This window comes from Lathamus discolor, chromosome 3, assembly GCF_037157495.1.
Source record: "Lathamus discolor isolate bLatDis1 chromosome 3, bLatDis1.hap1, whole genome shotgun sequence".
In the NCBI taxonomy this organism is placed as follows: Eukaryota; Metazoa; Chordata; class Aves; order Psittaciformes; family Psittacidae; genus Lathamus; species Lathamus discolor.
In genome coordinates this window covers 31,417,188-31,429,716 of record NC_088886.1, presented here as the reverse complement: position 1 = coordinate 31,429,716, position 12,529 = coordinate 31,417,188, and the positions used below count along the sequence as shown (strand labels likewise).

The 12,529-nt window shown below is 39.4% G+C and overlaps 1 long non-coding RNA gene across 1 annotated transcript in view; it reads left to right on the top strand.

The window, feature by feature from the left end:
* LOC136011931 (uncharacterized) overlaps window positions 1-12,529 on the top strand; it is a 170,901-nt gene that overhangs the window by 139,889 nt on the left and 18,483 nt on the right. The window lies entirely within an intron of this gene.

Genomic DNA, 12,529 nt, shown 5'->3' with positions numbered 1-12,529 from the left:
TATAAACTGAGCAAAATTATATTCCTCTCTTCTTTTCTTCTTAGGTTTCTATGGAAACCTTCTTGGAGGTGGTCTGAGGGAAAGAAATGTTAAAATAGAACAATAAAATGTGTTATTTATGTATGCAAAGTAAATATCCTTCGTGCATTTTTTTATAGAGGTGAAAAAGTGATTTCATCATTTAATATTCTCTCTTGACAGCCAAATTAACTTGACCCAGTCTCCTTAGGGTTTACTTTTCTGCATTTGGCCAGCATGTTTGAGAGAGGAAAAGCAGTCATCTTCCATGCTACAGCATCTATTATTTATTTGCTGTATCTTACTAAACTTTTTTTTTAAACTAGTAACCTTTACAATAACAATAACTTTTACATGAAAAGTTATTTTGAAATTCCAGCTCTGTTAAGCTCTTCACAAACAAAACGTTCCTTCAGAGTTGTAGACAGAAGAATATAAAATTCAAACCTATATTGATATGTCTCTGTAAGTATTAATAACAAGTGATTAGATTGTGCTCTCATTGGTCTGGTTACCTGCCTTTGAAGGCTGGCTGTTAAATCTGAGCACATGCTCTAGTCTGTTCAGTCAATATGCAGCAACTGTCATGAACAGTGTTACTCTGAGGAAACATCTAGGGGGCTACTAAATTCTATACTGGGTTTAATTCCGTGGTGGAAACTGGATTTCCATGAGAGGTGTTCAGATGTGCTATAGCCACTGCATACTGAATGGGTATACAGCTCCTGCTTTGTTTCTCTTCCTTCCAGCTTCAGAAAATCTCTTTTGGGGCATGCTAATAGGCTCTCCATTCACTATCTGGTTATCTTCCTTTTCTCTCGTGTTATTTCTCTCCTACCTGGGCCCACTAATAAACCTCTGAAATCAGAGGGAGTTTTAACCCTCACTTTCGTGGAAGTGTGTGTGTTTCCTCAGGCTTCTCTCAAAAGTCTAGTACAGAAAGTAATAGGAAGTCTTTTTTAGCTTTCTCTTCTGTGATTGTCAACAATTTAAGTTTAAAGGGGTTTCTATTCCTACAAAGCTGAAAAACTGTGTATATATTTGCTGGTATATACTGACATCTTATTTCTTGAGCATAACAGGTACCAGATGGAGCTGGATGACATTAAGCAGATAGTTTGCTCACCAAAATACATATTTTTAGCATAATGAAAGTTATGATTTAATATAATTCCTGATAAAAGAATTCTCCTGTGGAGAATAATAGAAATGTTTTGTTCTGCTATTTTCAAAATACAAGATTCCAGCTTGTTTTGATTTGAAGCTTAGCTTACTTTTCCAGAAAAGATTGTTTACAGAGCACAGGAACCCTTTGATGTGTAGGGACTGTAAAATGATGCCCCTCTCTTAACTCTTTATGCACTCAACCCTGCCATAGTACAAAACCAATGCGCAAGGGAGAGCAGAAGGTGATGACTCTAAGCCCAGAGGCATCCAGGCTCAGCTTTTCTCAGCCAGTTCCATACCTCCATGTACAGACATCTTCCTACCTAGACTGCTTCTTTCATCTCCCTGCTGCCTACTGTCTCTATTGCCTTCATCTATTTTGTAAGATAGATGAAACACTTGTTCTGGCTAGCATAGCAGTGGCTGCATCCTCCAGACTTTTCTGTCTCCTTTCAGTTTCCCTTCTCTCTGTTACTATTTCTTCACTTTCCCTAGTTTAAACTAAGTCATAGAATCATAGAATCATAGAATAGTTAGGGTTGGAAAGGACCTCAAGATCATCTAGTTCCAACCCCCCTGCCATGGGCAGGGACACCTCCCACTAAACCATCCCACCCAAGTCTTTGTCCAACCTGGCCCAGAACACTGCCAGCGATGGAGCATTCACAGCTTCCCTGGACAACCTATTCCAGTGCCTCACCACCCTTACAATAAAAAACTTCCTCCTTATATCCAATCTAAACTTCCCCTGTTTAAGTTTTAACCCGTTACCCCTTGTCCTGTCACTACAGTCCCTGATGAAGAGTCCCTCCCCAGCATCCCTATAGGCCCCCTTCAGATACTGGAAGACTGCTATGAGGTCTCCACGCAGCCTTCTCTTCTCCAGGCTGAACAGCCCCAACTTTCTCAGCCTGTCTTCATGTGGGAGGTGCTCCAGTCCCTCTGGCTTCATTCCTGTATTCAGTCCTTGCTCCTTTCAAAAACAGCTTCTCAATGCTCTCTATCTATACTTTATGTCATATTCTTCAGAAAGATGGGGTTCATTTATTTCTTGTGGAAAAGAAGCAAAACTGAGGTCTCAATGTGCTGCCTGTGGCCATGCTCAAGGCTGAAGCCATTTTGAATATGTGGTATATAGCACTGGACAGATAAACAGAATCCAGCCCCTTACTTTCCATTTCCAAAGTAATCCCACAGATCACTGTGACAAGTGGAAGGATGCATAAAAGCTTTAATGCTGCATTTGCAAAACTCTGTGAGAGTGCCAGAGGCCTTTGCCAATGAGTGTTGAAGGGCCTAAAGCAGAAATTGGTCTCAGAACCATTGCTAATCATTTACATAAACCATTTCTAAATGAAAATGGTGTAACTATACGATAGAACAGTGTGCTTTGCTTGTAACCAAGGGCTTGGAATAATATGGTGTTATGATTTGGAATTTATGTAAACGAGACTTCTTGGGTCTCATACACTGCAGAGCAGTTGTCACTTGACCCTCTGCTGCCCATTTCATGGTTGCCATCTCCTCTAGCTCCCTCACTGACTGACCAGTGCTTCAGTTTCCATCCTTCTCTCTGACCCCACAGCTGGTCATCTGATCGATGGGTTGGCACTACAAAGGCTGTGTTCTGCTATGGCCCATGCCAGTGTGTCCTTCACCCTCTGTAACAGCCCAGTGGTTTTGGAGTTAAATGGCTTGGAAGATATTTCTGATACCTCAAGCATGAAAAAGCAGGTGGTCTGCATGAAGGCTGCATACAAATCTGTCCTATGGAAAGGTTTCTTTTACAAAAGGGCTCCTGCTCAAACTGCAAGCACACTCACACTGTGATGTCCTGCCCATGGCTGTATATGCTTGGTGAATGGACAGGGCATTTCTGCATACATTTTTACAGACCGTAGGACATATCTATTCAGGAACTGGAAATTCTGTGATCGATAGGCTTTGATGTTCAAAAGTGTAGTCTAAAATAACTGAAGCACAAGCAAGCACTTTAAGAACAGCTTGAAGCTGGAGGAAGCAGCCATCCTGTCTGGACGTGGGAAAGGAAGAAGAAGGGAGGAAAAGGGCAAGGACCATGAAAATGGGAAAGGAAAAGGAATTAGTAGCTCTGAAGGAGCAAGACAATGGATGGAAAGGCATACTACTGGTACAGAGCCTAGACTGAGGATAAGTCAGAGTTGTCATCAGTCAGTTGCATTGGAAATGTGACTCATCAGAGAGGCATGGTGTAGCTATGCCTCCTTAAAGCAACATTTCATTCTAGTCAGCCCAAGTTACAGAATACCTAAAAGGCTGAGAATGCTGTAGTCCTCTTATTCCACCACTCAGTGAAGTCTGCTTTAAGTTGTGATGGGGACGGGTAGGGTTGTGTACAATCCCTCCGTCAGCACTACCTCTCTGATGCTATTTATCTCATACCCACCCAATGATCTCATTTGTTCTTTCCCAAGTCTCTGCTTAGAGACTTGCTCAGGTTGAAATTGGTCAGAATAATGGTCTTGGACTACATCTGGACTTAATCTTCACTGGTCCCGTGACTTCTTCATTTATACTTCTAATGGAGATTATTGCTTTATCTTGAAGATGGTCCTTTTCAGTCATCCTGTAGATTTTTTTTAATCATCATATAACTTGGTTGTTAAGGTTGTCTAAGGAATTTATTCAGATACCAGCTAATTGTATTGAAATTCAAAATTATTGATAAAAGCACTAAATGTGAAAAAGCTACCAAATACGCAAAATTTTCCCAACTTAGGACGCATTGACAGTGAAAAATGGAAGCTGTATGGAAATCCAGCAAGTGCATTTATTAGTGGCTTCAAAATGCTTGAAACACTTTTCACAATGATTAAAAAAAACCTGTCAAAAACCAGCTTATTGAGTGGCTACTTGAAAGCTAATGGCTAAAATCCTTAGCCAAGAATTCTTTGTTTGTTTTTCTTGGACTCCTTTCTTATCCGTGTCTCCAGCTGCAGAGATGATCTGCCACATAAGGCTTTACTTGCACCGTGCATAACATGGAACATGTCCCTGCACTCAAAATCTTGAAACCGTGTAAGCCATTCCTGGGATCCACATCCACAGCTTGTCTGCCTATGGGGTTGTGAGGAGGAGAACACCTAGTCAGTGTGAAAGAGCATAGGGTTTAAATTTAATGTAGTTTATATATCTCAGTTTCCTGGCATTCTGGGAAGTATGTCCTCAAGGCTGACATGCTCCTGGGATACTACTTGTCAGAGCCATGGCAGAAGATCTCAGTGAAGGAGTGGTGGGGGTAGATTTACCTCTTATCATAGGGTGGTAAGACCTTCTTATGTGGACAGAAGACATAGCTGTGCTCTTGGACTGCATGTTAGATTGAGAAGATGAATCCAGAAGGACAGGTTTTTCTCACGCAACTTGGTTTGTACACTTTCTATTCCCTTTGGAGCTTCATGGGGGATAAGATAGGCTCATCTACTGAGCCTCTTCTTCAATAGACATCCACTAGGGGCATGTCAAGACTTCTGAAAATTAGAAAGAGCTCCAGCCTGGCTCATTGACTTCAGAAAGGAGTTTTCCATGAAAGGACCTCTCAGCCAGATATTCTGTCTGTGCCTACGGTATTTTGTTTATATGAGCACAAATAAATTATATTTTTTTTTAATTAAGGGGCCTACACACTAATACAGTCAAGTTGCCGAAAGAATTAATTGATAATGAGGGGTAAGCTGTTCAAACGTAGCCACAAACAGCAGTCACATCACATGCCCTGAAAGGTGAATACATTGTCTAGCTCTTAGTAAGTCTGTGCCCTGAAGCATCTCCAAAAAGTGCATTCCTCTGCTAGACCCAAGTACTGCAGAGGTGAAGGTAGCACGACAAACATTAAACACTAACATAATACTTTTGTCGTCACAGCACTGAGCAATCAATGGATTGTTAGCTCTTCAAATAGTCCTGTAAGGTAAGCCGTTGCTGTGCTCTGCCCTAGGGAAATACTGTAAATGCCAAGCAATGCCCTTTCATGCAAACCAGTTTTGTGATTTAGAATCATTTCCGAGGCATGATAAAAGTCAAGTCTGGCAGTGTCTGTACAAAATGATGACTTCTCCGAGGGCAGGGCAATCTATTTATGCCTCCTAGCACTGCAAACACTGATGTTTAGCATTTGACATTAAGTGAATGTCCTCTTGTATCTTCTCAACATCTGTGCTTTCTGAGAACCTTTGAACATTGTTGTACAATCTATAACTACGCTGATAATATTTGAGGTTCTGCATGAAGAAATAACGTAGGAGAACTTTCATATTTGTGCCATATTAATAAAATCTATCTTAAATTAGATGAACATCATGAAACTGCAACCATAAATACAAATGTGAATTTTTCATCCACTTTTTTCAACAAAGTTTATATTTTTTATGTTGTATTTTCATAGCTATTCTAAGAAATTATTTCCCTGACAGAAGCAACAAATATAAAAAATATTGAAAGGGACTCTACAGAATGTAAGTTTTAAATTGGTAAAATATGGCACCAAACCCTTAGGTTAGAATTTCATTAACTGGTAAATTAATGAAAGATCTATATTGTATGACGGGAATTTAAAATCAATTCACATCAGACTTTGAATACTGGATATCATCCAAGAAAGTGCAGTTGCAGATCAAGAATTATTTGTGAAAGCTGTCTGTGGAGCATTGAAGAAACTAACAATCTCGTCTAAAATAATTTGCAATTGTAAAGGAACATAATACATCATTTAAACCACCACAGTCAATTTTTTATGTAAATTCCTTTTTTTTAAGACTTATTAGTACATTATTATTAGATATTAGGAAGAAATTCTGCACTGTGAGGGTGGTGAGAAACTGGCATAGAGAAGTTGTGACTGCCTGTCAGTGTTCAAGGCCAGGTTGGACTGGGCTTGGAGCAACCTGGTCTAGAGGAAGGTGTCCCTGCCCATGGCAGGGGGGTTGGAACTAGATGATCCTTAAGGTCCCTTCCAACCCAACCCATTCTATGATTCTATGATGATGCTAATTCAGTTCTGTTTTAGTTGTAGATGCTGTCCATGAATCTATTTCGTGAAAAGTCATTATAATTCACTGAAAATGTGTATACACATTTGTAGAAGTTAGTTGAAAATAGTCACCTGTGTGCTGATCCACGGGTGTCTGAGCCTGTAGACAAATTATAATAGAACAGTAGCTGCAGCCATTTTTTAAAGTAAGCTATAAGATGCTGGTATAGCAACTGGAGAGGCAAGAAACACAGAGACATGAAAGCAATGGTAATTTCCCCCATTGCTGCCTTTTGTTTGGGTTTTTCTTTTGGCTAGGTTGTTCAACCAGCTGCCGAAATTTGTTGGTGGGTATTAGCTGCTATGAGTTCACGCCACCTTACAAATTACTCTGCTGTGGATGGCTAACCTGACTACAGGTCACCTGTACATGCCCAGAGCAGTGCAAAAATCAGGGAGCCATGCAGCCTGCATTGCATACTTAATCTGCAGATACCATCTGTGTGAAGGAGTTGTGGAAGCTTATAAAAGGATGTCTAGTTTCATTCTTTTTCTGCTGTTTTCAGTTCTACAGCTGACACTGACTAACCAATATTTGATTGCATGACATGAAGACATTGTAATGTCTGAAACATGCATTTTACCCTATGCCTTATACAAACCAAGCAATAGTATAGACAAAGAAATTAGTCTTTTGCTGTGAATTATCTGTTGTTTCCTTATAAAAGCTTCTGTTCAGAGCTAGAGGGCCTATACAAAATCATATTGCGCAGAGCTGGAAGCAGTCTTTCAGCCTATTATAAAAACTGAAGAAATGTATTTTTTATTTTGAAAATAGTGGGAATATTGCAGCATGCCATGGCTGACTCCTCTTTTAGCACAGAAAGGCAGTAATAGAACATCGCAGTATTATTCTAATACGTCAGCTATCTCATTTGCTGCACAGTCAAAAGCTGGTTTTGAAAGTAATTAAAATCAATAGACAGCCAAGATTTTAAGTACTAAGTGATACACCATTTTAAATTCAAGTATCTGCAGTGTAGGGAAAGACACCAGTCTGTAGGGACTGGACAAATTTCTGGCCTTGGGATCTTATAAAGTTTTTCCTGTTTAGACAGAAAAGTTAGGAATCAGTGATAATTCTGATCACTGGCTCTAATAATCTCTTCAATAGAGGCTGCTGAAGAGATTGTTATTTTTTACTGCCCCTTTTTTACGGTTTGGTTGGTTTGTTTGTGGTTTGATTTTTTTAAAATGTGTCTAAATGATCAGGTCTCTTGCTAAACATTCCTTTGCCCCAAAGAGAAAAAGTCAAACTAAACTAGTTATTCACCCGTTGTCACACTTTCCCCCAGCTGTTCTCCCACTGAATTCCCTTTCCCTCTGAATATTAAGTCTTGATAAGTTGCTCTCACTTTCAAAGCCAATTAAAATAAAGTGTTCAGCTCTGGCCTGATTGAGAACACTGTCTTTTATCAGGGAAATCATGAAAGCTGGTCTCTAAATAAGCACTATACTGGATTTGCTTTGAAATCAGCTTCCTTTAAGTTGAGAAGAACCCAGCTCATGTGAGCTCAGTTACATCAATATGTTGCCAACATCAGATGTTGAAAATGTCTGCCAGCCATTTGGGAACTCCGAAAATGGCGTAAGAATTATGACATGTAAAAATAACAGCTTTGAAGGTTTGGCCTGCTCTTTTTCAAGCTTTGGGTTGTTGTTCAGTCAAACCATAAAAACTGGCAGCAGTGGGCAGGGCGCTGGCTGAGGGGATATTTTTCCAAGTACATTTTTAAACTTTCTTTGTAGATGGAGCTTCTGACAAATTTGAATGAAAGAAGAAGCTGGGAGGTAGCTGATGTACAATAAAAGACATAGGAAGCAATTTGCCAGTCAGCGAGATTTTACCTTTTAATATATCTACTTTGAATAAGTAGGACAGATTGGTATGCACTCTGCTTGCCCCTTGAGGTGATGTGGGCACAGTCTTTGAACTGAAGTGGATGGTAAAACTCCCAATTTCAACAGACAAGTTCAGCTGCTGAAGTATGTGGTGAAGTAAGATATTGGCCAGCTTAATTTTGGCACACACTTGAGACTCAAATAGGCCACAGTACTTTGGCAAAGCTGGCCTAGGCCAGTGGCCATGACTACCCTTGGGTAGCACATTTTTCTCTCAATGCAAGTTCTGACATTGTTCCAATTCCTATAATGCAAGTTTCTTTCATTTCTAGCCAGGCAGCTGTCTGAGCAGTTTTGTGGAAGAGAAGGGGTTTCTGTGCTCATGCAAACTGATGGATATAAGGAGAAGAAATAAATGCTGAGTGAGAAGGAAAGAGCCGAAAGGGCTGAAACAGATGCGACTGTTCAGAGCTCAGAAGGGAGTCTCTGCTTTTTGAATTATCTTTACTATGGCAGATGTGGGATGCTGTGGGTGGGTGTCATCCAGATTTTAGCATTATTATCTGCTGAGACACAGATTGTGACTAAAAGGAAAAGCCAGAAAAGCAGTGGAAGAAATGGTTTCTGAAAAACACCTTGTTTGCTATTGCTTGCTTTTTCCAGTTTCACTTTATATCCTTTTCAGATAAAAGCAGATTTTTCTGTGTTCTCTAAGGGGAAAAGGAACACTAGATTCAGTGAATTGAGAATAGGATATGATATTTTTCAGGTTTTTCAAGTAAAAACCAGGATGTGTTTTTTGGTGAGGGTTGTTGAGTTGAATTATTTGTTATTCATTCATACTTGGCCAACCAAGGAACATTCACTAAACCTATCTTCAGGTACTGAACGTTCTACATATTATATATTTAGGTATCTATTTATCTTCCCCACCATGTCAGAGTGCCTCCTGTGTGTGCCGCGGATTGTTTTGTCTGTAAACAATTAGCTAAGAGTGAGCCATTAAGCTAACAAGTAAGTTATCAGTTTGTACATACAGATGGTAGTTCCTGAATTTTATATAGCTTGTTCTGTGTGGCATTTCACGACACGGACTCAACTTGATGCGGAGACTCAAATCCAACTTTATTACAACCAAGCCCTTTTTATCCCCCTGTTCGGTACTTTCCCAACCTGCACGTACATACAGTGTTCAATTTCATTGGCCCCTGTAAAACTCTCCAGGTAAATAGTCTGTTCACAATGCTGCAGACCCTCTCACAACCTCCACAGCCTCTGGCCTCCAACTGAGATTCCGGCCACAACTACATCCTGGCCCACCCTTCCAAGGCTTGCTCTTCATCTTCCCTGTCCTTCAACGCCCCAACTCATCACCCCAGGGCTTGTCAAAGCACCAAGGCCTCAGAGCTCATTCCCAAACTGTTCTTCATGCAAACCTTATCGCCTTTACTCCCCACAGTTCTGCACAGATTTCCTTTCTGTGGCTACTTGGGTGTACTCTGAAAAGCTGATTCAGAGTCTCCTTCTAGGATCACATAGCACTGGAGCCTCGGTGGTTCTCTCTAGGGTCTGTCAATGAAGATAGAAAGTGCAGGACTTCTGGAGTCCGAGATACGTACTGCAGTCTTGAATGGAAGGTGTGAAAATCACCCTTTCTTCAGCTCAGCTTAGTGATGGGACTGCTGTTCAGTGACTTGCCTTCTTTCTGTGCATTTTTGCTATCTTTCTGGGCTCACTGTCCTTCCTCCTCTCTCATTCACTCCCCTGAGTTCACAGACTATATTTTTTAGAGTCAGGGGAAGTTCAAACTTCCAGATAAAAGGACAAATTTTGATGATGGCCAGAAGACATTAATAAACACTAATTCATTAAATGCTGGAAGACAGCAGGAGCAGAAAAATGCTTGATTCAGAGATGAAGTGACCTAATGCTAATTAGATCTGTTGAGCAACCCAAAAATATGTCACAAATTGGAAAGGACCTTTCCCGATTAGTGAGGAGTTCATTAAAAAAAAGGCAAATCTAGCAGGAGACAGGAAAGCGCTTGAAGTACACATCGATATTTTAACTAGACTTGGAAAGAGAATTGGTTTTGTATATTAAGGAGTTTGCTGACTCTAAAATCTTCTGCATCCAATTCTGAACAACTGAGACAGATACTAAGGGGTTTCATTTAGTACCCAGTAAGACCTCAAACTAGCAACACATTTTTCCAGGTTCTTAGTTCACCTCCTCAGTAAAGTATTCTAAATTTGTGCTTAGGTTCCATTGATTTAAATAAAAAATTATTGCTGGTTCTATTAAGATTTGCTAGAGTTGTGTCTGATCATTTCAGTAGGAATTACGAACCTCTCTGTTAATCTTCATCCATTTTCTATTCCCACTTAAGAATACATTTCTTTCTTGAAGAAGGCCTACTTCCTTTGCATGGAAATGAAGAATACCTACAAAAGCTGTTTAAGGCTTCCAGGCATTCAATGCCTTAAGAAAAAGTGAATGGACATGCCAGTTATAATTTCTAATAGAACAGTCCTATTCTGCAAAATTCTTACTAAACCATGAATAAAAATACAGAATGGGCCTGGAAAGTTTAAACATTTATTACCAAGGGAAGACTTACCAGTACAGGGTGTATGCAACCAGTATTTTGTGAGTCCCCTTAGGAGGATCTCCCTCTTTGGAAACTTCATTCTGTCTGGCTGCTGAGAAAGCTTATGCAAGGATGGCTCAAAGGTTTGCAAGAAGAATGTTTAGCTCATGAGTCTTTATGTAATTCTCCCCTTCTGTGTCTCTGGTGTCTTTTTTTTCACTATCCACCGACTAGGTGACTAGCTTTAATTGCCTTTAGCACAAAGTAACTGTACCAAAAATTAGCTAGACCATGCTGCCAGCAATTAAAGGGAGTTAGATGGTTTTAGATAGTCAATACCTTAATGCTTTTCCAGACACCCAAAGAGTCTGTGATCTACAGTGAGAGAAATGCTTTTCTGTGCTGTATTTTCACATGAATGGTAGGTTCACAATTCTAACAAATTCATGTACTTACTGCACATATGCACAACCACAGAACATGTAGGCATGACACAAATCAGCATGTGTGTACAAACCATAAGGCACTGGGGCTTTAATACTGGGATTTTGAGTCTTGCTGTAGTGCAAATCACTGGAAATGATAATGGTTGAGTAACAAGTGAAAAGATAGAAGAAATCCAGTTCTTTGCATATTACTGTTAGCCTATGATTAAGAAAGAAATTATATACTACCATACTCTAGCTACATGTTAATATATGGTGCAATTCTGCAGTCCTTCTCTGGCCAGACTCAGAAATTAATTCCAAGTTGCTATGCATTCTCAGTTTTCTAGGGCAAGTGGTGGAAACAGCAAGTTCTTAGCCCTTCTACGAATTGGTTTCTATTAGTTTAACTATAAAAGTTGTCTGAATGGTGGCTTTAGAACCACACCATTTCATTGTTACCTTGCAGAGTTTAACAGTCTTATCTAATATAAAAATTTTAACTGCACAGCTGTGGTCTTGTAGATAAATTTGTGCCAGCTTCTGGAATCTTCTTTCTCCTTTTAACTCTTGTATTGCTGTTTTCTGTAATGGAAATCACAGATTTTTTTAAGGTGTAATGGATACCTTAAAAAAAGACCTAGACAAATCTTGCAATGTTTTCTGGTATGTAGGGTCAGCTTATAGATGATCTTTATACTATTAATGTATCTGCATGTGGTTTATATTTTGGTACCTTTCAAAATGTAACTTTTGGTCTTAATAAAATTCTTTTTTACAAACTTCTAAGCTAATAACATGTGAAAGTCTGGCTGTCAGTTGGGCTTGCAAGTATATTTCTTCCTATTATGTCAAAATCAAATATAGAAAGGTTATGCATCTTACCCCATATGTAAGGAGAAAATAGAGCTCTAGGACTCCTACGTCTTGCTTTCATACTAAAGCTGCTGGTTTGAAGGTCTTTGTAATAAAAAGTCTGCTTCTGTTGCTGTTGATATAAAAAAGCAGCAGTCTCATGTATAGACATAATCATCCTCAAAACACAGGTATTTCATTTTTTGATTGCACTTACACATAAATCAGAGATAAAAATAATAAATTTTGTTCAAGCAACATTTTGCCTTCAAACATGACTGATCCCAAATTAAATTAATTCCATTTTAGACAAATCAATTTACTCTTAGTACAAGGAGGGCTGTTGAGTTCAGATTCTCAAAAATCATTTGGAAAGGATAAAGGTTGAGCAATTATTTTTACGATTGGCTGCCCATTCAATTTCTGTTTCTCTAATAGGATTGTTCAGTGAGTATTCTACCAAATGCACAGAAATTGGTTGAGCTAATTCCACTCTACAAAACAAGATGAAAACCCATAACATGGTATTTAGCTGGTTGCTTTTTTATAGGTTCTGCCTGAGCT